Source organism: Podarcis erhardii (assembly GCF_964252035.2).
Source record: "Podarcis erhardii genome assembly, chromosome: 5".
Classification (NCBI taxonomy): Eukaryota; Metazoa; Chordata; class Lepidosauria; order Squamata; family Lacertidae; genus Podarcis; species Podarcis erhardii.
Window position 1 is genome coordinate 19,004,697 of NC_138509.1, and position 23,703 is coordinate 19,028,399.

The 23,703-nt window shown below is 42.5% G+C and overlaps 1 long non-coding RNA gene across 1 annotated transcript; it reads right to left on the bottom strand.

The window, feature by feature from the left end:
* Nucleotides 1-2,172: 2,172 nt before the first annotated feature.
* LOC309342789 lies at nt 2,173-23,336 on the bottom strand. Its single transcript, XR_014156997.1, has 4 exons — nt 23,244-23,336; nt 15,484-15,646; nt 14,689-14,821; nt 2,173-2,413 (listed from the first exon to the last, which is right to left on the bottom strand). It is a non-coding gene; the product is annotated as an uncharacterized lncRNA (long non-coding RNA).
* Between the last annotated feature and the right edge of the window lie 367 nt (nt 23,337-23,703).

The window sequence follows — 23,703 nt, forward strand, 5'->3', positions numbered from 1 at the left end:
AGGGCTTGCCGATCAGAAGGTCAGTGGTTCAAATCCCCATGACGGGGTGAGCTCCTGTTGCTCAGTCCCTGCTCCCGCCAACCTAGCAGTTCAAAAGCAGGTCAAAGTGCAAGTAGATAAATAGGTACCGCTCTGGCGGGAAGGTAAACGGCATTTCCGTGCACTACTCTGGTTCACCAGAAGCAGCTTAGTCATGCTGGCCACGCGACCCGGAAGCTGTACATCAGCTCCCTTGGCCAGTAAAGCGAGATGAGCACCGCAACTCCAGAGTCATCTGCGACTGGACCTAACAGTCAGGGGTCCCTTTACCTTTACCTTTAACCCTATATAAAATCAACACTGCTTATCAGTTTGCTTCCAAAAACAATTTAAGGTGCTGGTTCTTAAATTTAAAGCCCTAAATGGACCTCCGCCAGGGTGCTAGAAGGAATCTCTTGACCCATAAAGTGCCCCTGCAATCCATAAATCATTGTAGAAAGCCCTGCTTGACCACCTAAATTTAGGCTGGCAGCTCTGAGTAGTCATCTCTGTAGCAGCACTCATTCTGTGCAACTTCCTCACAAGGGAAGCTCACCAGGCTAATAATCTATTTTATCTGGGTTATGACTGCTGGTGACAGAAAGCAAGGAGGGTCCCTGTGGTAATTCCCGCTCCCCCCCCCCCACATCACTCACAGGGACCAAATCACACACAAATCACTTCACAAGCCCTCAATAATCCTTACAACGGCCCTGTAAAATAGACTAGTTTTATTATCTCTAAGGCTGAGATGGCGGTTCGTCTGAGGCTTCCCAGTGAATTAGGGATGAAGCAAGATTTGAACCAGGAGTTCACAGAGCATTCTTATTTTCATAGCAGCTCATTTTCTCTACTGTACTAGACACCTTTGAAAACACACAATAGAAGTCACAGATAGATGGCATTCGAAAGCAGGACACATAGCCACAAATCTAAAACAGTAACGCTGACAAGCATCAACATCCTCAAAATCAATTTGTCCTGCATGTAAAATGAGTGGCGGAGATCTCGCTGGTGGAATTTATTCTTCCCTTGCTCCAACAAGCTACAGATTTCATTGTTGCACAGAATCAAACTATAAATAAATAAAGCAAAATGCATTCCCTTCTGGAAATGGTTTAATTCACATGAAGATAATCGAATGGGACGTAAGCACTGAAGCCTTGTCGGCTCTCAGGGCTCCTTTCCTATGAGCCATGTGTGGTGTATCAGCCTTTTAAACAGTAAGACAGCAGGCGGCACAACAGATGGATCCAGCATCCATCCAAATAACTATGTTAACGAAACAGACAATGGACAAGCATTTATGCTCTTTCTGTGCACTGGCAATTTCTAAATATAGGCAAAAGGAAGCTCCACTTGTGGGGCCTCATATAGGCTATTAAAAGGAATATTTGCTGGTTCCTGCAGGGTCTAAACAGCCTTCATCTCTTCTTTTCTGTGGCAAATGCGCACGCCCTAAACTAAAAAAAGGCTTCCCCTTTCAACTAATAATTGAATGAAATCTAACAGGCCACATTGTCTCTTGCAATAATGGTGTTACACACTCCCTCCTTCCCCAAGCAGTGAGAAGTTTCAGAAGCAGTGCTACACAGAATTTAGTTTCCTTGTGAGGAGAGAGCACTGGAGACGTGTGCTGTTTTTACGAGAACTGTTTATTTATAAAGAGACATGCTGAGCATAAAGAAGCAGAGAGGCACCCAGGCAAGCAGTGCTGGTCCGTAAATCAGCATAAGCTCTCCATGGCAAAGTACATCTCCTTGGGGCCTGTAAGGCTGGAGGTGTTGACTTGGAGACTGGCTGCCAAGCCCAGACGTCTCCCCCCCCCCCCAGTTTAAATACTTTATTGAAATTCGTAGTTAATATACACAATATACCAAGATGAAAACAATCATGTACTAATAATCTTATATATGTTTACAAAAATTAAATTTAAATTAAATTTATGCAATCTCTTTTTTCCTATCTTTTTGCTAACATAGAATAGACTTCTTATCATTTCCCGATGCATATAACCTTTCTGGTGATGAATGTACTTATCATTATTACCTTACTCTTTCTGTAATTTCTAATACTTTCTTACAACAATTCATACGTTTTTTCTTGTTTCTTAACAGTTCATTTAGACAAGGGTCATTCAAATGCTGCCACAGATATTGTACCGCTGTTATTCTGTAGATATCTCTTATACATATCCCAATTTTGAATAAATGATTGTCTTGTATTACCTCTTAGCCTGTTAGTCAATTGCGCCATTTCCGCATATTCCAGTAATTTGCACTGCCAATCTGATAAGGTTGGAACTTTCCCCCCTTTCCAATTCATTGCGATCAGTATTTGGGCTGCAGCCGTTGCATATAGACAATTTTCTCTTAGATTTTTGGAATGTCTTTACCTGAAATTCCAAGCAGAAAGGGTTCTGGCTTTTTTAAGAAGGTTAACTTAAAGATCTTTTTCAGCTCATCATAAATGAGATTCCAAAACTCTCTAATATTTCTGCATGTCCACCACATGTGATACGTATCTCCTTCACCTTCCCTGCACAGCCAACAGTTGTTTGCTATGTTTTTATATATATTTGAAAGTTTTGATACAAACTATATTGCATCTTTAACATGTTTTCTTTAATGGTAGCATGCTGCAAAGTTCATGCTTATTTTCCAGAGTGTTTCCCACTCACTCATCAAGATGGTATGTCCAATGTCCTGAGCCCATCTAATCATAACTACCTTCACCTCCTCCTCCTGTCACTACCATGGCGGCTTGCAAGTCAAGACAGTGGCGTAGCGTGGGTTGTCAGCACCCGGGGCAAGGCAAGTAATTTGCGCCCCTAACCCATGGATTTGTGCCCCCTAACCCATGGATTTGCGCCCCCTAACCCTAACCCCCAGATGTTGCACCCGGTGCGGCCGGCCCCCCCTGCACCCCCCACGCTACGCCACTGAGTCAAGAGAATGTTTGGCTTGGTTTCTGCTGAGCTAGAATGTCCTCATCCCTGATGGCCAAATGATGGTATTGAAGAAGCTGGTTCAGAAGTGATCCAAGTACTATAACAGAAGGAGCATGTAGAGTTCCAACAGTTTTTGAAAGGCTGCTGGTTCTGTTCTGTTCAGGGGCAATTTCCTCCAGGTCTATCAGAGCCATTCAAGATCCCTTCTTAACAGGCTTGACACAGGGGCATAAGAAACTGTCATACTTTGAGTCAGACCATCATTCCATCTAGCTCAATATTGTTTACTCTAGGTGGCAGCTGCTGTCCAGAATTTCAGACAAGCATTTTTCCTCACCATACCTGGAGACACCAGGAACTGAACCTGGGACTTTCTAAATATAAGGCAGATGCTAAGTCACTGAGCTATGGCACTTCCCCCTGGCCCTTTGTCACCTCCCTGGTGTCTTCTCTCTAGCTCGTGAAACTAGCCAGTACAGAATTAAAAAGCAGGTCATTCTGCATAAATCAGTACTCTTAAGATAAGTCACTAACTTTATATCTGTACTTGACTGATGACTGATGATCTGCTGATCTTTTCTCATTGACCAAGCATGGCCAATGGTCAGCGATGCTGAGAGTTGGTAGTCCACCAGTATCTGGAGGGCAGCAAGTTCCCCAATCATGCCCTAACACTTCCTTAAGATGCTTCTCTGTTTTACACATCTCTCTCTCTCACACACAAACAAACAGCCAAACAGCTTTTCCTCCCACTCACCTGAAGTCAAGAAGAGGGATAGTAAAGAAAGGAAGTGGGAAAGAAAGAGGGAAATGAAATGACCCAAGTACTTTAGGATAGATCCAGGCTAAGTTAGTTGAAATTAGTTCTCACAGAAATGACTAAGTTCTGTTGATTTCAATGGGACTAACATTCAACTAACTTAGCTACATCATAATTTAAAATACATCATAATTTAAAATATTCTTCATTGCAGGGGGCTGAATGAGAGCACCCTCCGGGTCCCTTCCAACTCTACAATTATATAATTCATGGTTCCCTCTTTCTTCCCCCTTGTGTTTTAAAGCAGTGATTCCCAAACTATGTGCTAGGACATACTAGTGTACCAAGAGAGGGGAACTAGGCTGCCTTGAAAAATGAAGGCCACAATGTTATACACACCTACCTAGGAGTAAGTCCCATGTAACTCAGTGGGATTTATTTCTGTGAGGATACGTATAGGATTGCATCGAAAGCCACTATGCTGGGTGCACAACTACTCTTAACTGCTGATGCAAGGAAGCCCAATACCATATTGATTACTCTTTCTCTGCCAGCATATGAGCATTGACATCATCCTGAGAAATACAGTAAGGACACACAGGATTCCTTGATGCAGCCAATACTTCAGCTGACAGGCACAGAAGTGTCCCTGAAGCATCACCATTGCTCAGAAAGCAAATTAATATCCCTGAGCTGTGGCAGGACAAAAGGACAGTGAAACACCAGCAGGCAGTGCTATCTGGACAGTTGCAAGAAGGATGTATCCTGCCTATAGTTTTGAGAGCTAATCAAGACAATATGTGTGTACTTTATTTTATTTTTTAAGTATGGGGTAGTGTAGTGTGTGCTTCCAATTTTTATCCAGAAAAAAAATGCCCCAGATACCGAAATATTTTAAAGATTCCACCGCAGTTCAGTGGAATTCCCCCCGCTTCACCAGCAGAATAAACCTTGTGTCAAGTCACAGTGGAAATTTATGGGAAGGAAAGGGAGGCATGAAAGCAAAGGAAGTTCTTGTGTAACAATCTGACAGTTCTTTAAAAAAAAAAAAAAGCAGAGGGCTGTGGCTCAGTTAAAAATTAAACTAAAATTATATTCCAAGTTCAAACTAGGACAAATGTAATCTTCTTTAGAAGCAATAATAAAATAAGCTGGAGTAAATTTTAAAAAGAAATCTAATGGAAAGAACATCAGCATGCATATGTGTAGATACACAAGCTCTACTGAACTCTTGTCCGGTCATAGATTTATAGATGCCTTTCTTCACAGAACTGTTGGCAGAAGAATGGTCCCTTCCCAAGTTACTAAATGGAGCATATGCTCAGCTTTAACAGTGCGAGTCAAAATGCTATTTATTTCATTGTTATACCACTGGTCCCCCTGCCTGTCCACCCCATAACCCCCCCCCCCCCGATGAATAAAAACACGGTATGGGGCCTACTACTGATTCCTGAACTGCCTCCTACTCTGCCCCATGTTTATGCCCTGAGAGTGAAGAGACAGGGTTGAGAATCAACCAGGCAAAAGTGACCAGTATCACCAGGGGGATCTTTCATTACACTCCAGTCACATGAGTTTCATCACCTACATAGAAGAACTGAATAATTAGTTACTTCCAGCAGCCCAGGTAAGTAGAATTAAGAGGTGTGAATGGAAAAGATTATCCTTTTCTGTTGACGGATCAGGCTAGTGAGGGAAACTCCACCCTGGAATGCTTTGTATGTGACAAGAGGGGAAGTCATTAAGTTAAAAGTAGAAGATTTTAAAGGAAAAGGTACTATTATTCCCAAGGCTCTTCACACTTAAAAACCAGGATATGGAACCAGAAACTACCGGTAATTCTCATACAGGAGCACCAGAGCAACTCCCTCCACAGGCAGTTAATTCTTGCTCTTGCATATTAAAAGAACACTTTAGGGCAGCCTTTGCCAACCTGCTGTTCTCCAGTTAGCCAGCATGTGTTTACTGGGGCTGATGGGAGTTGTAGTCCAAAACATCTGGAGGGCACCAGATTTGGGAATGCTGGCTTAGGTGCAGGAAGAGTGAAGTACAGCTCCAATTTTAATTTTTTTTTGGGGGGGGGGAGGGAGTGTGTTGCAGCTATCTGAAATTTTGCCCTGTTGGAAGGCAGACCTGTGAAAGGCCTGTGAGATTTGTATGGAGGAAGATGATCTCTTAAACAGACAGGTCCTAAATGGCATAGAACTGAATAAAAGTGGCTATTGTGCTTAAAAGCATTAAAAAACCAGTGTTTAAACTACATCCGTGTCATGTGCTGTGAATGTCTGTTGAGTGAAGGGAGCCCTGGAGTTTCTACAGGCTGCTTTATGTACCACCATGATTTCAACAGGATTCTGGCTTCTGTTCTCTCACCTCATCTTTTGTCAGATCCCTGCTTTTGGGAAACTGGCCATCAGACATTTGCCAAAAAGGAGAAAATGTCATTAGTGCACGATACTGAATCTGAAATGAGTATTCCAAAATAATGAAAACTTACTTAAAATGTGAATGGCAAAATTTGGAAGGTGGCCAGGCTTTGCATGTGACATTTTGCCTGACAGCCTGAAATTCAAAAGCTTTCCACTGGAACCTCTTGAAGGCTTTGATTTTGGCAAGCGTCAACTTTGAAATCTCGTAAACTGTCAGCTGCCAAAACACAATTGCATGTCATTTATCAAATGTTGTCAGTTAGTAACACAGTGATTCTGTCCTCAACGTACACCTGTAGTGAGTGGAGGTGAGATACAGCAACCTAACAATACCGCTGGGGCTCCACCAGCTCAAGGGGGAAATGGGACAGAATTCAGGATGTGGTGGAGGCAGCGTGGTAGTTAGGCTTTGCATGCACACCCATTTGCTCCTCATCCAGTGCACTCCCATTGCTGGTTTCGGAAGTGGCATACACGTGCCGTTAGCCACAATCAATATTTGTCCTGTTCTTTCTTGTGAAATACTACATATTGATGCATTTCCCCCCCCCCAAACAGTGCTTTGATCCAAATTGAGTAAAAGAGCCACCTAGCTGTGTTTTGTGGGACGCGGGTGGTGCTGTGGGTAAAACCTCAGCGCCTAGGACTTGCCGATCGCATGGTCGGCGGTTCGAATCCCCGTGGCGGGGTGTGCACCCGTCGTTTGGTCCCAGCGCCTGCCAACCTAGCAGTTCGAAAGCACCTCTGGGTGCAAGTAGATAAATAGGGACCGCTTACTAGCGGGAAGGTAAACGGCGTTTCGTGTGCTGCGCTGGCTCGCCACATGCAGCTTGTCACGCTGGCCACGTGACCCGGAAGTGTCTGCGGACAGCGCTGGCTCCCGGCCTATAGAGTGAGATGAGCGCACAACCCTAGAGTCTGCCAAGACTGGCCCGTACAGGCAGGGGTACCTTTACCTTTACCTTTACCTGTGTTTTAAGCCAGTAATTCAGTGTACACAGCCTTAGTAAGAATCCTTTCCTTGCTCAGGGGTTAGACACTCCTGAACAACTGCACCTACAAAAAAGGTGGCATGGCTTTAAACACTCTGATGAGGTCAATGTTACATGTAGCCCCAGTGTAGTTCCAGATGTAAGCTTCTCCAACAAATAGGAGTGCCAACACAAAGTACGTCTAGGGATGTTGATACTACAGACATAAGCTAGTACAATGGTCATTCTTCATACGTAATGCTGAGGTTAGTGGCAAATTTGTGTGACAGGGAGCTAGAGATTACTAACAGAATTCCCATTTCCTTGCCAAACTACAAGGCCCAGGATTATTTGCAGGAAAATCTGCCAGCTAATAAAATATATGTTTGCGGATGAGGCCACAGGATAAGTATTTCCTGCAACAAGGATTTATCTGGTAAGGCACATAACATCACTGTACCATACTTGCAGATCCTGCTAGAAAATCTGGACCAGTCTTAATCAGACACTTCACAAAGTAATCTACATAGAAGTGCCCCAGCACCATTCTAAGCATATTTCCTTGGCAGCAAATCCTGTTGGTTGAAACGGGATATTTAAAAGGAAATAAGTTTAGGAGTGCCTATTTATCTAGTAGCTTTGAAAAATGCAGCCTTCCAAATTCTATTGACATGCCTGTGAGTAATATAGCAGGGGAAACACAATGCAACCTACATTATCATCTAGTGGATGTTATCCAGACTCTGCAAGTTGTGACTTCAGCAAGATTTGCTGAAGAATACTCTGTTTGTGTGGAGTTGGTGGATGCAGAAATACTGGCAATTGGGAATGCAGGAAGTAAAATACCAAATGTGACAATGGGAGAGCATCTTCCAGGCTACCCTGATCTGTTTCTGTTTTCATTACGCTAAAAGACAGCCAATTTCAGCAAACAATATAGTAGATTTATTCATCTGCAGAAGAGCTAGCCGCGTAGGGGCCTTGAAGGGGTGGAGAAAAGGAAAGCAGAAATGGGAAAAGGCTGATTAAACAAAGCAGTGGGGGAGAACACTCTGGAAGGTTCCTGCACGCAAGTCTGCTGCACTAATGCTTTATGTCACTGCAGAACATTAAACGAGCACTTAAAAAGGTAATTAGCACCTTTTCATTGGACCAGAAATCAAAGGTGTAATTTACCAAAAGTCAGTGAACAATGTAAGAGATCTAATTGAATCATAGTGTACAGCTTAGCCAGGGTGAAAAGTCAGAAGAACATCTTTGGTGTGCTCTGTGCTGTGGTGGTTACATTAAAGCCACTGTCCTCCTAAGCCCACTGCTACTACCAGATTGCTCTAATCCCAACCAGAAATGCCATGAATGTATTCATGAAGATAGCTGGCCCAGCCATGATCCTGGAGTGTTATTCTATCATTGATTCTGTAATTGGGGGTTTCCTACAGTCTGCAGCTGAACCCCTAATTTCATGGGCAAAATTTAGTTACCTAATGGTGCTTAGCACATCGCGGAGGCTTAACAGATGTTAAACAGCAGCCGTAGCACCTATGCATTTTGCCTTCCTGAACTGCCCATAAGTGTCTCCTTACTTCCCCCTTCTATCAAGGAAAATAGCTGTTATTCCAGGTGGAATAAACTAAGTGGAGGCTGCGGAGGGATCCTCACTTTAGGGATTGGGCAGGAAATGCAGACAGGAATTGGACCGCACACTCCACTTTAAAAACTGTCACGATTTAAAAAAATAATAATAATACAATAATAATAATTTATTATTTGTACCCCACCCATCTGGCTGGGTTTCTCCAGTCACTCTGGGCAGCTTCCAACAAAGATTAAAAATCCTTCCACTCTTGCTGCCACTCCTCATTATTGCTAGTCTCCTTCCTCCTCTCTCCATGTACCCCACAGACAGGCAAAGGTGCAGTCACAGCCCCAAGAGCAAAGGAAGGAACAAAGATGGGAGGAGGGGAATGCAACATGGCCTTCACTATTAGCTTGCCACCTTACTCCAATGACACCCCTCACTCCTCCTCTTTTCTACCTACAAGCCAGCTCTGTAAACACCAGCTGATCCAGCAGCAAAGAGAGCGGGACAGCTCTGATAGTAGCAATGTGGCAAAGAGCCCTAGTGCAATCTCTCCCCACCCCGCTTTTTTAAAAAAGCACAAATATGTGATTGCTGTGCTAAGCCTCCATTCGTTTCCACTGAAACGTCATCTACTGGACAAATGTGGGAGTGGCAACAATACCAAAAAGTCATCATATTGCTGTGACACCCTAGCACTGTAGCGCAACAAAAGTGAGATTTTTTTAAAAATGGAACATTTGGCTGTGGTTGAGGGGGAACTACAGACCCCACAGAGATGCCGTGTGACCATCGAGAAAGATATGAGGGCACAAATCTAAAAGCGGAAGCGTGTATGACCATCTCAATATCCTCAAGAGCATAAATTGCCCCAAATGCACATTAAAAGTCTTGTCTAAAAGGACGCCAAGTTGCCCCATCCTATCGTCCTTTCCAGCCATTTGAATTTAGACTGTAAGTTCCTTGGAGCTAGCATTTGTTGAAGTTACTCTACATAATGTACTATATATCATTAATACAGCTATTACATTTACTAATAAAATAATAATAATAATAATAATAATAGCATCAATAATAATAGATGACTGGCTATGTATGGGCTGTTAGCCATGGGGGGTCTCCAACTCAGGGTCCGTGAAGTGACTTGACCTAGTTGCTAGAATTTAATGTGCAGCAAACAGAAAGCACTGTTCTCTCATTCAGACTAGGGCTGCATAAACATCATACATTTAAAGCATACAGTTTCCCCCCAAAGAATCATGGGAACTATAATTTTTAAGGGTACTAGGATTTGTAGCTCTTTCTGGGTGAACTACGCTGTAATGGTTCTAGGGGTTGCTCGTGCGTAAGTCGTCACCACACCTGGCTGAGTTACCTGGGTGAACCCTATTCTGTCCGGACAGCCACTCACCCGTGGCAGTCTCAGTCGCTGGCAGAATCCGTCAGTGGGCGTTTCTTGAACTTCTTCCAGCAAAGAAGCTCTTTGACGCCTAGTCTCCGCCTACTCTCCCTGCGCGGAAGCCTTCTGCGCAGGGAGGCAGGGAGGGTGTGGGCAGCGGAGGACCTGTGCTCTCCCCGCTGGTCTCCGGCGAGGAGTCATGGAGCCACCTCGCCGATTCCCCCATCTGCCCCCCCCTTCTCCACTGGTGCTACGCTGATTTCCCTCCCCAAAAGATGGGCTGCTTCTCTCCCTCCTGGGACGCTCTCCGTAATCCCTCTGGAACCCTCCCTCTCCCTCTGACTCCAATGGCAGTTCCCTGACATACAGTTCCCAGGATTCTTTGGGGTAAATCATGTGCTTTAAATGTATGGTGTGTGTGCAGCCAAAGGCAGAACATTAGGCTCCTAGTGTTTATATTATAGTCCAATCCAGAGGGTTCATACTTCCTGCCAATCACTTTGAGGAGGGGCACTATTGTGCACCCCTAGACTTTTCTGTATTCAAAGTGGGTTCTTAGTACAGTGTACAGACTTTTCATAGTAACTCACAGCCTTAGACACTTCAAGCCCCAGAGTCCCTGACAGTAACCTTATCAGAAAATACTGGTAGACCTAATCTACTTGAAGGACTTTGACAAAATTGCAGATTCCCTCTTGTGTAGCAGATCGCTTTAGATAAAAGTTGGATTCCACCCAAAGGCAAGCATTTATTCCCTTATTATTTCATAACTGTGGTAGATTTTACAAGTACCAAATGATAATGGCTGTTCAGTTGATCTTTACAGATGATATTGAAGTAATGGCTGATGGTGAGGAAGATTCAGTTTAGATGATTAATGTCTGTGGCCTCAAACTAAATAAAGACCAAGGCCATGTAAGTGAATCATATGAAGGGAGAAAAAGGATGAAAATTCTGAAAGCAAGGAAAGAAGTTTCCTCTGTTTAAACTGTTAAAGGGCCTCTTCTCCATATTTCCTTTGTTCCATTTCACCTCTGGTCAATTTTTTTAAATTTATTTTTTGTGGGTCTCTGAAATAACATGAAAACCTGTTTACAAGGGGCAGAATAGCCCAATATAAAGACAGCAAAAAAAATGAAAACTAAAATTGCGTGTGTGTGTGAGAGAGAGAGAGAGAGAGAGAGAGAGAGAGAGAGAGAGAGAACAATCACATTAGCATAGAATCATAGAATTGTAGGCCTGGAAAGGACTAGAGGATCATCTAGAATCATAGAATCATAGAGTTGGAAGGGACCCCGGGTCATCTAGTCCAACCCCCTGCAATGCAGGAATCTCAGTTAAAGCATCCCTGACAGATGGCCACCCCACTTCTCACTTTTTTCCAGGATGACTAGGAACCATTAATGCATTCGGTCAGTTAACCAGCTACAAATCTACCTAATGCTTACCTCTTTCTTTCTTTCTTTCTTTCTTATAATTTTTTTATTAGTTTTTCAACATATCATTTTCAACAATAATTAAACATACTTCCATATCTTATACCATTTTTTTGACTTCCATCAATCACATCTGAAAATTTTCCAATCTATTCACTTAATATACATTTCTTACTTCCACTATTACATTTAAATCTCATAACTAATATCTCTATTCTTTCTCTACTTTGCAATACTTCATACATTTCTCCTTACAAAACTTCTTGTAGTCTCTACTAGTGTAATTTGTTGATTACAGTTGCTCTTCAAATAGTTCGTATATTTCTTCCAATCTTCTGTGAATCTCTGGTCCCGCAGGTTTCAAATCCTTCCTGTCATTTTATCTAACTCTGCGTAGTCCATTAATTTTGTCTGCCATTCTTCTTTCGCCAAACGCTTACCTCTTTCAACACACATTTTACCAGCTTCCTCGCGAGAATATCATGGGGGACTTTGTTGAAAGCCTTACAGAAATCAAGATACACTATGTCCACAGCATTTCCCTGATCCACCAACTTTGCAATTCTATCAAAAAAAGAAATCAGATTGGTCTGGCATGACTTATTTTTGAGAAACCCATGCTGGGTCTTAGTAATCACGGCATCCTTTTCTACATGCTCACAGACTGACTGTTTAATTATCTGTTCTAGGACCTTCCTTGGACACAACCTCCTGCAATGCAGGAATCTTTCAGCCAATGTGGGGCTTGAACCCACAACCCTGAGATTACGAGTCTCATGCTCTGCCAACTGAGCCATAATTACAGCATGCTAAAAATTGCAAAGTCTATCTAGCCTGCTGCAAAAAGTCCCCCCCCCCCCATCTGCAGTTGTCAGCCTGGACTTGTAAAAAGCCTCCTGATATCATTTCCCAGGCTCTGGGAAGGGGCGGGGCCAGATTCCACTTCCTGTTAGGTCAAAGCCTTGCCTTTTCCCTTTCCAGCATTTGGAAAGAGACCCCAGCAGCCAGCCTGCCAGCTCACTCTTCAACGCAGTCCTATATGCCTGTCAGCTTGTAAGTCTGTCTACAGCATTCAGTGAGTTTTATTCTCAGATAAGTGTGCACAGAACTGCAGCCACCGTTAGTTGAGCAGCCCGCAGCATGGAGGAGCAACCAGGGGAACAGGGAAAACAACAGTCCCACTTTCAGAACACCCTTCCTCTGGGGGAAACAAAACCCTATCATCTCTCTCTCTCTAGCCTATTTAGCATGTATAAATATTTATTTATTAAACCATACATATGGAGTGGAGCTGACTGGATGTGAAGCGTGGGTGACAGAAATGGAAGAAGGGAAATCGGGCTCAAAATGTGCTGTTAAAGGTGAATGGGTTCCTTGATGAATTTTACACAAACTACACAGATTTATTAGCACAACCCTCAACTGACTTACAGTGTGATTCTGCACATGTCAGCTCATTGGGTGATTACCATAGGACTTACTCCCTGGTGTATAGGAATGTGTCCATGTTCAACTTAATACTCTTGCAAGGTACCGTACCAGACGCCTGCTCAGATGTGGACATTTATGTATTTGTTACTTATTGACTTTCACAGACTCAAAGAACTGTAGAAATGGAAGGAACCATAAGGATCATCTAGTCCAACCACCTGCAATGCAGGAATATTTTACCCAAAGTAGGGCTTGAAGCATCGACTCTGAGATGAATAGGAGTCTGAGCTATCCCTCCCTCCTCCCAAAGAAGCCCAAAGTGTGGCAAATACCAAAAAGTTAATACAATTTTAAAAAGCTCAGATGTTGCCGATATAAAGTAGCCATCAAAAGCCTGGGGATTGTTTCTTTTGAAAAAAGTCTTTTCCAGGCCCCTACATTTGACGAAACTAGGCACTAGGAAAGTGTCCCAGAGTTGGGATGCCATGACAGAGGAGGTCCTTTATTGCCACATGGCTAACCTCAGGTGCTGGGTGCAAAACTGATTTTAGGTTGCACCAAGGATTATTGGGAGTGGAATACAATGGCTGTTCTTTGAAAATATTGTTACATGCCACCCCAGTCTCCAAGTGGTGTGAGGATCCAAAGGAACCAAGGCGCTTACCCAGGGTTTGTGTTTCCTTTGGAAATAAGGCATAGAGGAGACTGTGGTGTCTTTATGATATATGGTTTATATCAAATATCATATGTATATCCATAGATATATATATATAATCCAACCTGAGCCTATGGCCCTCTGTCTCCTTGCTCAGCTTGCTGCATTTAACAGACTACCATTTTTCCTCTCTAGCTTACAGCATCCTCAATTGCAATCCTAAAAACAACTGCCCTCCTTCCAACCCTAAAACTCCTTCAAAGGCTTTTGTCTTTGTAACTAATTCTGAGTTGAAAGAGGGACTCCTTCCATTTGCCCTCAGGCATAGAGCCCACATCCTTGCGGGCCATTACCAGGCTGGCTCCTTGCTTATAGTTTAACATGCTAAATCCAGTGTCTGGAACCCAGAAATGAGAAGCAGGGTCCAGGAATTGGAAGGGGAGTCCAGGCACCCCACAAACTCATAACAGTATTAAAAAACAGGAGCAGTTTGGATTCGCCTCTTGTACTGATTGGAACACATGGGTTTGAAGGACACAACCTTTGAACAGACATGCTATATACATGAACTTCCACAGTTTATGTCATTAGAAGAAAACAGTGCATTCTGCTCTCCCCCGGGCATAACCTCCATCATAATACATTTTAATTTCTTGAGCACCAGTTTGAGACTTTGCCTCTGATTTTACCATTCCATCGTTACTTGCTGTTGTTTTGTTTTCTGATGTTTAGTATTAGCAGGATTTTTTCTAGTTAGAAATTGTGGTCATTAAAATAAATGTAAGCAGCTTAGGGAATTTGTAATTGCTCAGGCAGGGTATACCATTTCTTAAAGAAACAGATAATAAGCCATCACTAGCAGCTTTTCTAATAATATATCACACATCTTACTCTTCAAGCTTGGGGTCTTCTTAAGGAAGGAATGTTATATATCTTACTGATGGAATGTGGATTTTGAATGTGAAAAGACTCAGAGACCACAGGCACCTAGAAGACCCACTGCAATCACAGTACTGAATCTGTTGCACAACTGAGTCTGATTTAGTGCTACATAACTCACCTCTTCAGTTACCTGTGCCTCTCATGCAGAAAAGTGGTCCATGCCATAGAAATGGTCCGTTCATTTCTTAAGCAGTCATCACCTGTTCATCATAAATCATTCTACTTATCTTTCTCCCAATTTGTCACAGAACCTGTCAACAACCAGCATAGCATGAATGCTGCAACTTCCTTCCAAGGGCTCTTCACAATTATTTATCTTGATGACATAAGCGCCTGGTACTGCCTGCACCAGATGTTAGAACTCGGAAGACATGGAGAACCTTTTTTCCAGAAGCAGGATTTGAACAAAAGATTTAGCAAGAAGAAACAGATTCACCATCAACACTAGGACCCAAGCATTAGATAGCTTATCTTTCTCTCTGGGCAGATCCTTAGTTGCAAGCCCCTTCACCATGATGGAAATATGGAGGCTGAACTGTGATGAAAGTTGTTTATATTATCTTATTTCCCCACATGCACAAGCTGTCTAGGGTCACTACCAGACAGAATCTTGCAGGAAATATTTGAGCACTATCCTGGGAATTTAGATTTGCGCAATTATAGTGGATGAAAGTGGTCTGTCTCCCTTGGGCAACAAATCTACTTTTTACTTACTTTTTAAATAAACTTTTTATGATTGGGAAAGTGCTGGCAAAATGCTCTGAAAAATGTGGAATGAATGAATGTTTAATGGGGAGACATATAAATGCCATGCAGGCAAATCAGAATTAATGCAGGATGAATGCTCATCGCCATATAACATCTCCGCAAACAAATCTGAATGAATTCTCAGTGAAGATGAGACATAGTTTACCCTCCGTATAAGCTCTGTGCAAGCAAATCAGGATGAATGCTCAATAAACAGGTCATCTGAAGGAGCCTCAGATCTTGGAAGAATTTGTAAGATTTGCTGGAGCCACTCAGAAGTGATATAACAACGCAAGAAACAATATTCAGAACAGCTAGCTGCTGGTTGTCTGGGAGAGAGAGAGAGAGAGAGAGGAAGAACAACTTTCAAGGGCCCCTTAGAATTTTTAGCTGGAGAGACAGGAAGAAGGGCACATCCCTAGATGTCCCTATACTAACCTTCTGGAATAGTTCAGAACAATATTTTAAAAGACTAAATTGTTCCTGTGTCCCAAGTTTAACAGTCCCCTTGGGCAAAAGCTGTTGGAAAATTCAGAAATGCATCAGATTGTTTCATGATGCAGCTCTAACTTATCTTGGTGGTGGTTATGCAAGAGAAGGTTCCTTGCTTTCATGTGCTTGCTAAATTGTTTCATGAGCACTCAAAGGGCACATGCATTGAGCAGAATAGTAAACCATGAGAAAAGAAAATATTTGCTACAAAGGCTACAAAAAAACATTTCTAAGGGTGTGAAATGATCTGACTGTTCATCACTTGTAGGATTCTGATACTGTTGCTCATTCCACTTCCATACAATGACTCCAGGGCCAGTTGGACAAATGTGTAAAGTGCAGGGAATAGGACATAGCCTTCCACAGGAGTCAACTACAGTGGTACCTCTGGTTGCGAACGGGATCCGTTCCGGGGCCCCATTCGCAACATGAGCAGAACGCAACCTGCATCTGTGCGGGTCACGACTCGCTGCTTCTGCGCATGTGTGTGATGTCATTTTGAGCGTCTGCGCATGCGCAAGTGATGAAACCCGGAAGTAACCCTTTCCGGTACTTCCGGGTCGCCGCGGGACACAACCTGAAAAGATATAACCTGAAGCAAATGTAACAAGAGGTATGACTGTACTAGGGGCGATGGGGGCTTTGGCCCCCACAATAAAATATTTGAGTGAGCCGGGCCCCCACAAAGTTGATGGGCATTCCCATTCTAATAGTGTTTGTGCACTGCATCATGTGATTGATTATGTAGGGCGAGGCTGACCTGGGCACCCACAATATTTTATTCAAGTTGGTACCCCTGTACGCTTCCATTTCAGCCCTACCCCAGCTGCTGAATCATTTATTTAGTTCATAAAGAAAATCAGAAACAGCATGGAAAGTGTGGGAAAGGGAGCAGAAATCAAGAATGGAGGCTTGTGTGGTTTAGGGAGGTTCAGTCGAGAATCGGGCCCTCAACTCCCCAAATCTTTCAAACAGACACCTCCTCTTCTAATTCTTCAACTGAAACCCATTGCATAAACTTTCAAAAGCAAGAAAGGCCCTGTTGGATCATGTAGCATCCTGCTCACATAGTGGCCAAGCAGAATCCTGCAAGCAGGAAGGAGCATAATGGCTCTCCTGCAAAATAGAAAATGCAGGAATCTTAGAAAATGATTTCAGAGCTGGTCTGCTTCTGGGTTCATCCTGGTTCCATGGCACAAGTAAACTCCAGATCTTCTGAATACATACATATTGCAGAAAGACTGGTTAATCCCTTAAAGCTAATCATTTCCTTCTTTTGTTCATGGAAAACATTTGAAGACATTTTGTCCCTAATTCTCTATAGAGGACTTCTGTTCCTGATTTTAGAGACGCACAGCATGAGAGAGGTATCGGGAATAGTGCAAGCCAGAGCAGTGTCATCACCCTGTGTGAAATGCAAAGCCAGTTTTAAATTGGGCAGGAAAGGGAGAGGAAGCCAAGCAGCAGTGGAAGCAGACAGAGGCCAAGTCAGACCTGCAGCCCCAGCCCGCTCTGCAGAGCTTGGTTTTCATTCCCTAACAGGAAAAGTCGAAAGAAAACAGCTGACTATGGAGTAAAATCAGAATTGGCCAGGCTGCTTTGGTAGATCCTTAGCAGGAAGGATCCTTCCACCATGCCTATGGCTGTTCTTTATGCAGCTTACCTCCTCTGCACTTCAATTTAAGGTTACTAGAATTGCCAGCCAGCCAGTCAAGGGGGATAAACTTTCACCAGAAAGAGAGGGCAAGATCTCAGCTGAGGCTAGTCATACAGCTTTCCTTAAGCAGCAGCAAGAGTTTCCAAGAAAGTCTTCCAGAGAAGGCAGATGAAAAGAGGCCATTGTGTGTGGCTTTTTCTATGAAGAGCAGAAACTCACCAGAGATTTGGGGCTCAGTGAATTTGAAATTTTCTTAAACTGTGTCCTTTAATTTTTCAGGAATGCTTCAAGGGGGCAACAAATCAGCTCTACAGGATTCTCAGTTAACCATAAATCATTTTATTAGCGTGCAATGAAGGCCAGTGTCTGCTCCTTACCCTGAGCTGCAACCAAAGTAACACATGTTGCATACAAAAGGATTGTAATAAAACTCAGGTGATTCCAAACCACTCCACAATGCAAAAAGCATTGATGTGGCCCTACCTCAGGGTTCTTGCACATTTTGCAGGCCATTGTACAGAGTTAACTTGCAACTTAAATATAGACATCCTGCTTTTCAGAATTGTGAGAGCAGAAGAACTCCTACCTTGGCCGTAGTCTGTTAGATTTTCAGAGATTGCACTGCAGGACAAAATCACTATACTATCAGGCAAACAAACTATATAGAGAGATAGTATCATTCTTGGTGTCCATTGTGTGGGAGACAGCAGAGGACACAACAAATAAAACAACTGTGAAACACCACGACAGGCTCAAGCTAAGTGGGATGCTTTCACCACAATAACTATATCCATTAGCCTGCATTTTTCATCTATATACCAGCAATCAGAAATGCTAGCAGCCAGGTCATTGTACAGAAAGAACTGGAAATTGGAAAACTGGAAAGGTGGCCTCACAGGAAAGCAGGGAAGAACACAGATTAGAATAGGATGAATTCTGAAAAAGGAGCCTGCCCAAATCAAAGCAGTGGTTTGTTCAATTGGACATTGAAAGCTTTAGTCCTAGGGATACTGGACTGGGAATGTTGTTGTTGTTTAGTAGACCCCTTTAAATGCAGTGAGATTTACTGCCATGTAAACATGCATCAGACTGCACTGTAAAAAGAATGAAATGTAGAAAACTTGAATTGTCTGTTTACAGATAGGTAGCCGTGTTGGTCTGCCATAGTCAAAACAAAACAAATTCCTTCCAGTAGCACCTTAAAGACCAACTAAGTCAGTTCTTGGTATGAGTTTTCGTGTGCATGCACACTTCTTCAGATACACTGAAACAGAAGTTTCCAGACCCTTCTATATAGTGAAGGGTCCCCTCCCCACCTTCTCACTATATAGAAGGGTCTGGAAACTTCTGTTTCAGTGTATCTGAAGAAGTGTGCATGCACACGAAAGCTCATACCAAGAACTGACTTAGTTGGTCTTTAAGGTGCTACTGGAAGGAATTTGTTTTGTTTTGAATTGTCTGTGTTTTGCAACACAGTAAATTTGTTATTTCATACTTTATTTCAAATGTGGAAAGGACATCTTTTCACCCAGAGGTGGTTACTATCTGCATGCATTGAAAAGCTGTGATGGAGAGAGCCTGGGGCTGCTGACAGTATTTCTAGAACCTTCCTTTTGAGCATCATCATATGTATCAAGTAGAAATGTGAAGTTGTTAGAATTCCAGCAACGAATACTATATGACCCAATATTCTTGGTGTGAATATTGTTATTGAGTCTTTACTTCCCTGAATAGCAAGAAGACCAAGCGTACCATAGGTTTTAGTTTCCTTTGGATGAGAGAGCACTGGGGACTTGTGTTGTCTTTAGAATATCTATATACAGTGGTACCTTGGTTTAAGAACAGCTTAGTTTATGAACAACTTGGATTAAGAATGCTGCAAACCTGGAAGTAGGTGTTTTGGTTTGTGAACTTTGCCTTGGAATAAGAACAAGTTTGGCTACCTGTTGAGTGTAAATTGAGTCCCCCACTGCTATGGGAAAGCACGCCTTGGTTTAAGAACACTTTGGTTTAAGAACCGACTTCTGGAACGGATTGAGTTTGTAAACCAAGATACCACTGTATATGTGTGTGTGTGCATGTGTGCAGCTGTTCATTTATTTACTAGCATCAACTGCTGGTTTTTAAGCAGAAATTGGATGGCCATCTGTTCCGTATGATCTAGCTGAGTTCCTGCATTGCAGGGGGTTGGACTAGATGACCCTCGGGGTCCCTTTCCATAGGAATGCAAATTTATTATAATGTCAGATAAATAGAATATCTTGTAGGAACCCACCCACAAAAACCTATGCTTCTTTGGGAGGAGGGGTGGGATGGGGGTATAAATTTATTAAATAAAGAATTAAAAGATGGCAGGAGTCTTTAGTATGTGCCAGGCTGCATACACATCATGCCTTTAAAGCACATCCCCCAAAGAATCCTGGAAAGAGTAGTTTTTTTACGGGTGCTGGGAAATGTAGCTCTGTGAGGGATAAACAACAGTTCCCATGATTATTTTAGGATGTGTTTGTTTTCAATGTGCTTTAAATGTACGATATGTACGCAGCCAAGGTTGGTATCTAAGGGGAAAATAACCTGAGGTTGTAGCTTTGCCTTCTTTGGAATGGCTATTTGGGAAGGTATTCTGTTGATTTTGATTTTGGTTGATTTCTGAGTCACACTATTTGTTGATTTGTGCTCAGAGTTTGAGCTTATATATTTTACCACAATCCATAAGCATTATTAATCCAATAAGACTCAGAGCCCAGCTGTATCCACGTGACAATGCTATCTTGTATAACTCCAAAATATTTCCCCTCATCCCCAGAGGGTTATGTCCACACTTCATGCCACAGAAGGCTCTCTGCACCATATGGATGTCTATAATTCCTGTCTATAGAAGTTTTTACTCAGAAAAAAACTTAACAAAGCTAAAATGCAAAACATAGCCAGCTGTAACATCCGGCAGAGTGAGATAATTCACCTCAAGCAGCAGATTTTAGGAGACCATTAAAAGGCAGAACATTTATTGTTACATAACAAATAAATATAACAAATATAACAATAAAATTATTTGTTAAATGTGTTAAATTTCTGGGTTGGGGAATCCATAGCTCTCCAGATATTGGGCTCCCATCTACCCCAGCCAGCAGGGCCTGTGGTCAGAGATGATGAGAGTTGTAGTCCAACAACATCTGGAGAGCTACAGGTTCCCCATCACTGAAACAGAAAGACAAGGCAAACAAGAAATAAGATGAAATAAGAAATAAGAAATTCTTTAAATTTTTAAAGAATAGAAGGGACTTTCAAAAATCCTCAAGCTTGAACCAAGTGTTCGCTTCAGATGGTCACTTCACAACTTTAACTTTTTGATCTGTGACTTGTTTCACTTCTTGAATCATCTCCGAGTATGCCTTTAGTCCTTTTCCTCAGAACTGTGACATCCAGTGCTATTTTTCTAGAAGAATAAATGCTGGCACTCACTGTGGACACCTCCCTCATTCTCTTTGAATGGTAATGGTGCCCACCTGATAGGTGCCAGAACTGAGTTCCAGCAAGTTCCAGCTGTAAAAAATCTTGTTACATCCCATTACCTATGAAAGTACAGAAGAGTTTTGCATAGATTTTAGCCTTCTACATTCGGTGAGGGCCTCAATTCACCTCAAGCAGTTGTGCTTTTTGCTTCTTCGAAAACCTCCATATGTATATGTATTATTTATACCAGTGTGCTAAAATAGGCAAACTAAATGCTCTGTGAGTGCCTTACACTCCTTGTCAAAAACTCTGGGGAATATCTGTGAATCCCTCCTTTCTGACCATTAGCTAAATGTTACCAAACTGTTGGCATTGTGTAATATTTGAAGACCGACATAGTTCCACTGACATTACAGAAGGGGTGAAGTGTTGTGAAGGTCATTAGAGAGAAAGTGTCCTCTCATTAAATCTGCTATTATGTCATCCTACAGCAAGAAAAGGCGGCTGTGCAACCAGGCTACCTTCAAATGCTGAGGCTGGAATTCAAAATAAGTTGTCACCAGGGAACCTCAAACACACACTGTCCTCTAGATTGCTTTGGCACATGACTGACAAGCGCACCTTGTTGTTGGGCTGGTCTTATGTATACAGTAAGTCCCCAACTTACGTGGTGGTTACGTCCCGGGGATTGCACTGAAAGCAAAAATCGTGTACAGTGGTACCTCGGGTTACATACGCTTCAGGTTACATACGCTTCAGGTTACAGACTCCACTAACCCAGAAATAGTGCTTCAGGTTAAGAACTTTGCTTCAGGATGAGAACAGAAATCGTGCTCCGGTGGCGTGACAGCAGCGGGAGGCCCCATTAGCTAAAGTGGTGCTTCAGGTTAAGAACAGTTTCAGGTTAAGAACAGACCTCCAGGACGAATTAAGTACTTAACCTGAGGTACCACTGTATACTCAAAACACACTAGGTTCAATGGTTGGTGGAATAGCCAAAGCCATTTCTCCAAAACCTCACCACTTTTCACTCCACCTTTTTTGGTGAGGGGCACATATGTAAAGCTGAATGCACACAAGTTAAATGCACATACTGAATATTTACTGAACTTAACTGGGCATCAGTTGTTTGAACTTGTCTCAGCTCACTACATTCCTGAAACTGCAGGTCCCCGGTACAACCTATATCTGACTAGAAATATTAACAAAGTACAGTTCTTAGGATTCTTTGGGGAAATGGTTGAGGTGTACGCAGCCAAAATGTTTATCTGAAAAGAATATGAGATCTATACAAGGTGATTGGATGGGAGCTTATGACTGTGTCAGTCCTAGCTCCGCCATAATTGGGAGCCAGGACCATCTTTAGCCACCAAGAATAGATCTTTGTTCGCTAAGTAAGCAAATCTGAATTAGAGGAGTAGGGGTGGGGGTTACTTAGCCCACTTTCGTCTGATTTCATTGTGTGGCTGGTCTCCCTGCAGTCCCCCGCCCCTCCTTTAGTAGAGCAAGATAGTGGTGGTTATCAAGCTGAAACTCTGCCCAGCGTCCCCCCAAGTCCAAGACCCCACTGAATGTTCCTGACATTGTGAAAAAAAATGTGAAAGGGTAATGAACTCAAAGTATTGGCTGCCATTCAACTTACCTTTACATTATCCTTTTTGGGAAAACACAGTAACCACCTGATTCATCTATCAGTTCTAAAATCAAAAGTGTTATTTACAAGGTGTGAACTTTAGTAGATAAAATTAATGGATAAGATTAGTACAGTTAATTGGTAGATTAAGCAACCAAAGTTTTAGTTGATTAATTGGTTGAGGTAGTTTTAATCATCAAGGGCAATTTTTAATCAGTGCGGTTATGATTTAAAGACTATTATTTTTGGCAGCCATTTTCTTCATGTGCTATTGTAGTAGAAAATAAATGGGGAAGTAATAAAATGTAGCTTCTGTTTTGTTAAATTATAAGTCACCTTGCATTTCTTTCAATAGCTCAAACCAGAATTAATATTAAAATATGGTAATGTGCACATTTGTTTACACTTAATTGATTGCTTAGACAGATAATTAATCAGATAAAAAACTTTTAAATGACTGACAGCCATAATGCTGTATTGGTCAAAACGATCCAAGTCTGCTTAATATTTCCTCTTTCAAAATGAGTGTTTCCCACTAACAACCAATCCCCAAAAAATGTACTTGGGTGAAACTGCAGGGAAGATTTTCTTATTGACTTAAGAGGGAGTATCCAAATAGCGAAAGAATCCAGCGGTGCTGCCTATTTCTACACACATGAACTCTCACAGATCTTGGTACACAAATACTCACAGGAATTAACGGTGGATTAGAAAACCAGTGTGCTTAGTCAGAACCTGGCCTGTTAATTCCTTGGTTCTGTCGCAACAGATCTTAGGTTCCCAGTGTAGTCAGAAATGATTTGCCCCTCCATCGCCATAGCAATAAAAGCAGAAGATTCTTTGGGTGTCACAAAGGGAGAGTCAGTGGTTGAATGAGACTTTGAAGCCCTCTCTCTATAGCTCTCTTAACAGCCATGCCTTCTTCATTACTAGTGTTATAAGAACTTAAGGTGTCATATACAGTGGTACCTCGGGTTAAGTACTTAATTCGTTCTGGAGGTCCGTTCTTAACCTGAAACTGTTCTTAACCTGAAGCACCACTTTAGCTAATGGGGCCTCCTGCTGCTGCTGCCGCGCCGCCGGAGCACGATTTCTGTTCTCATCCTGAAGCAAAGTTCTTAACCCGAGGTACTATTTCTGGGTTAGCGGAG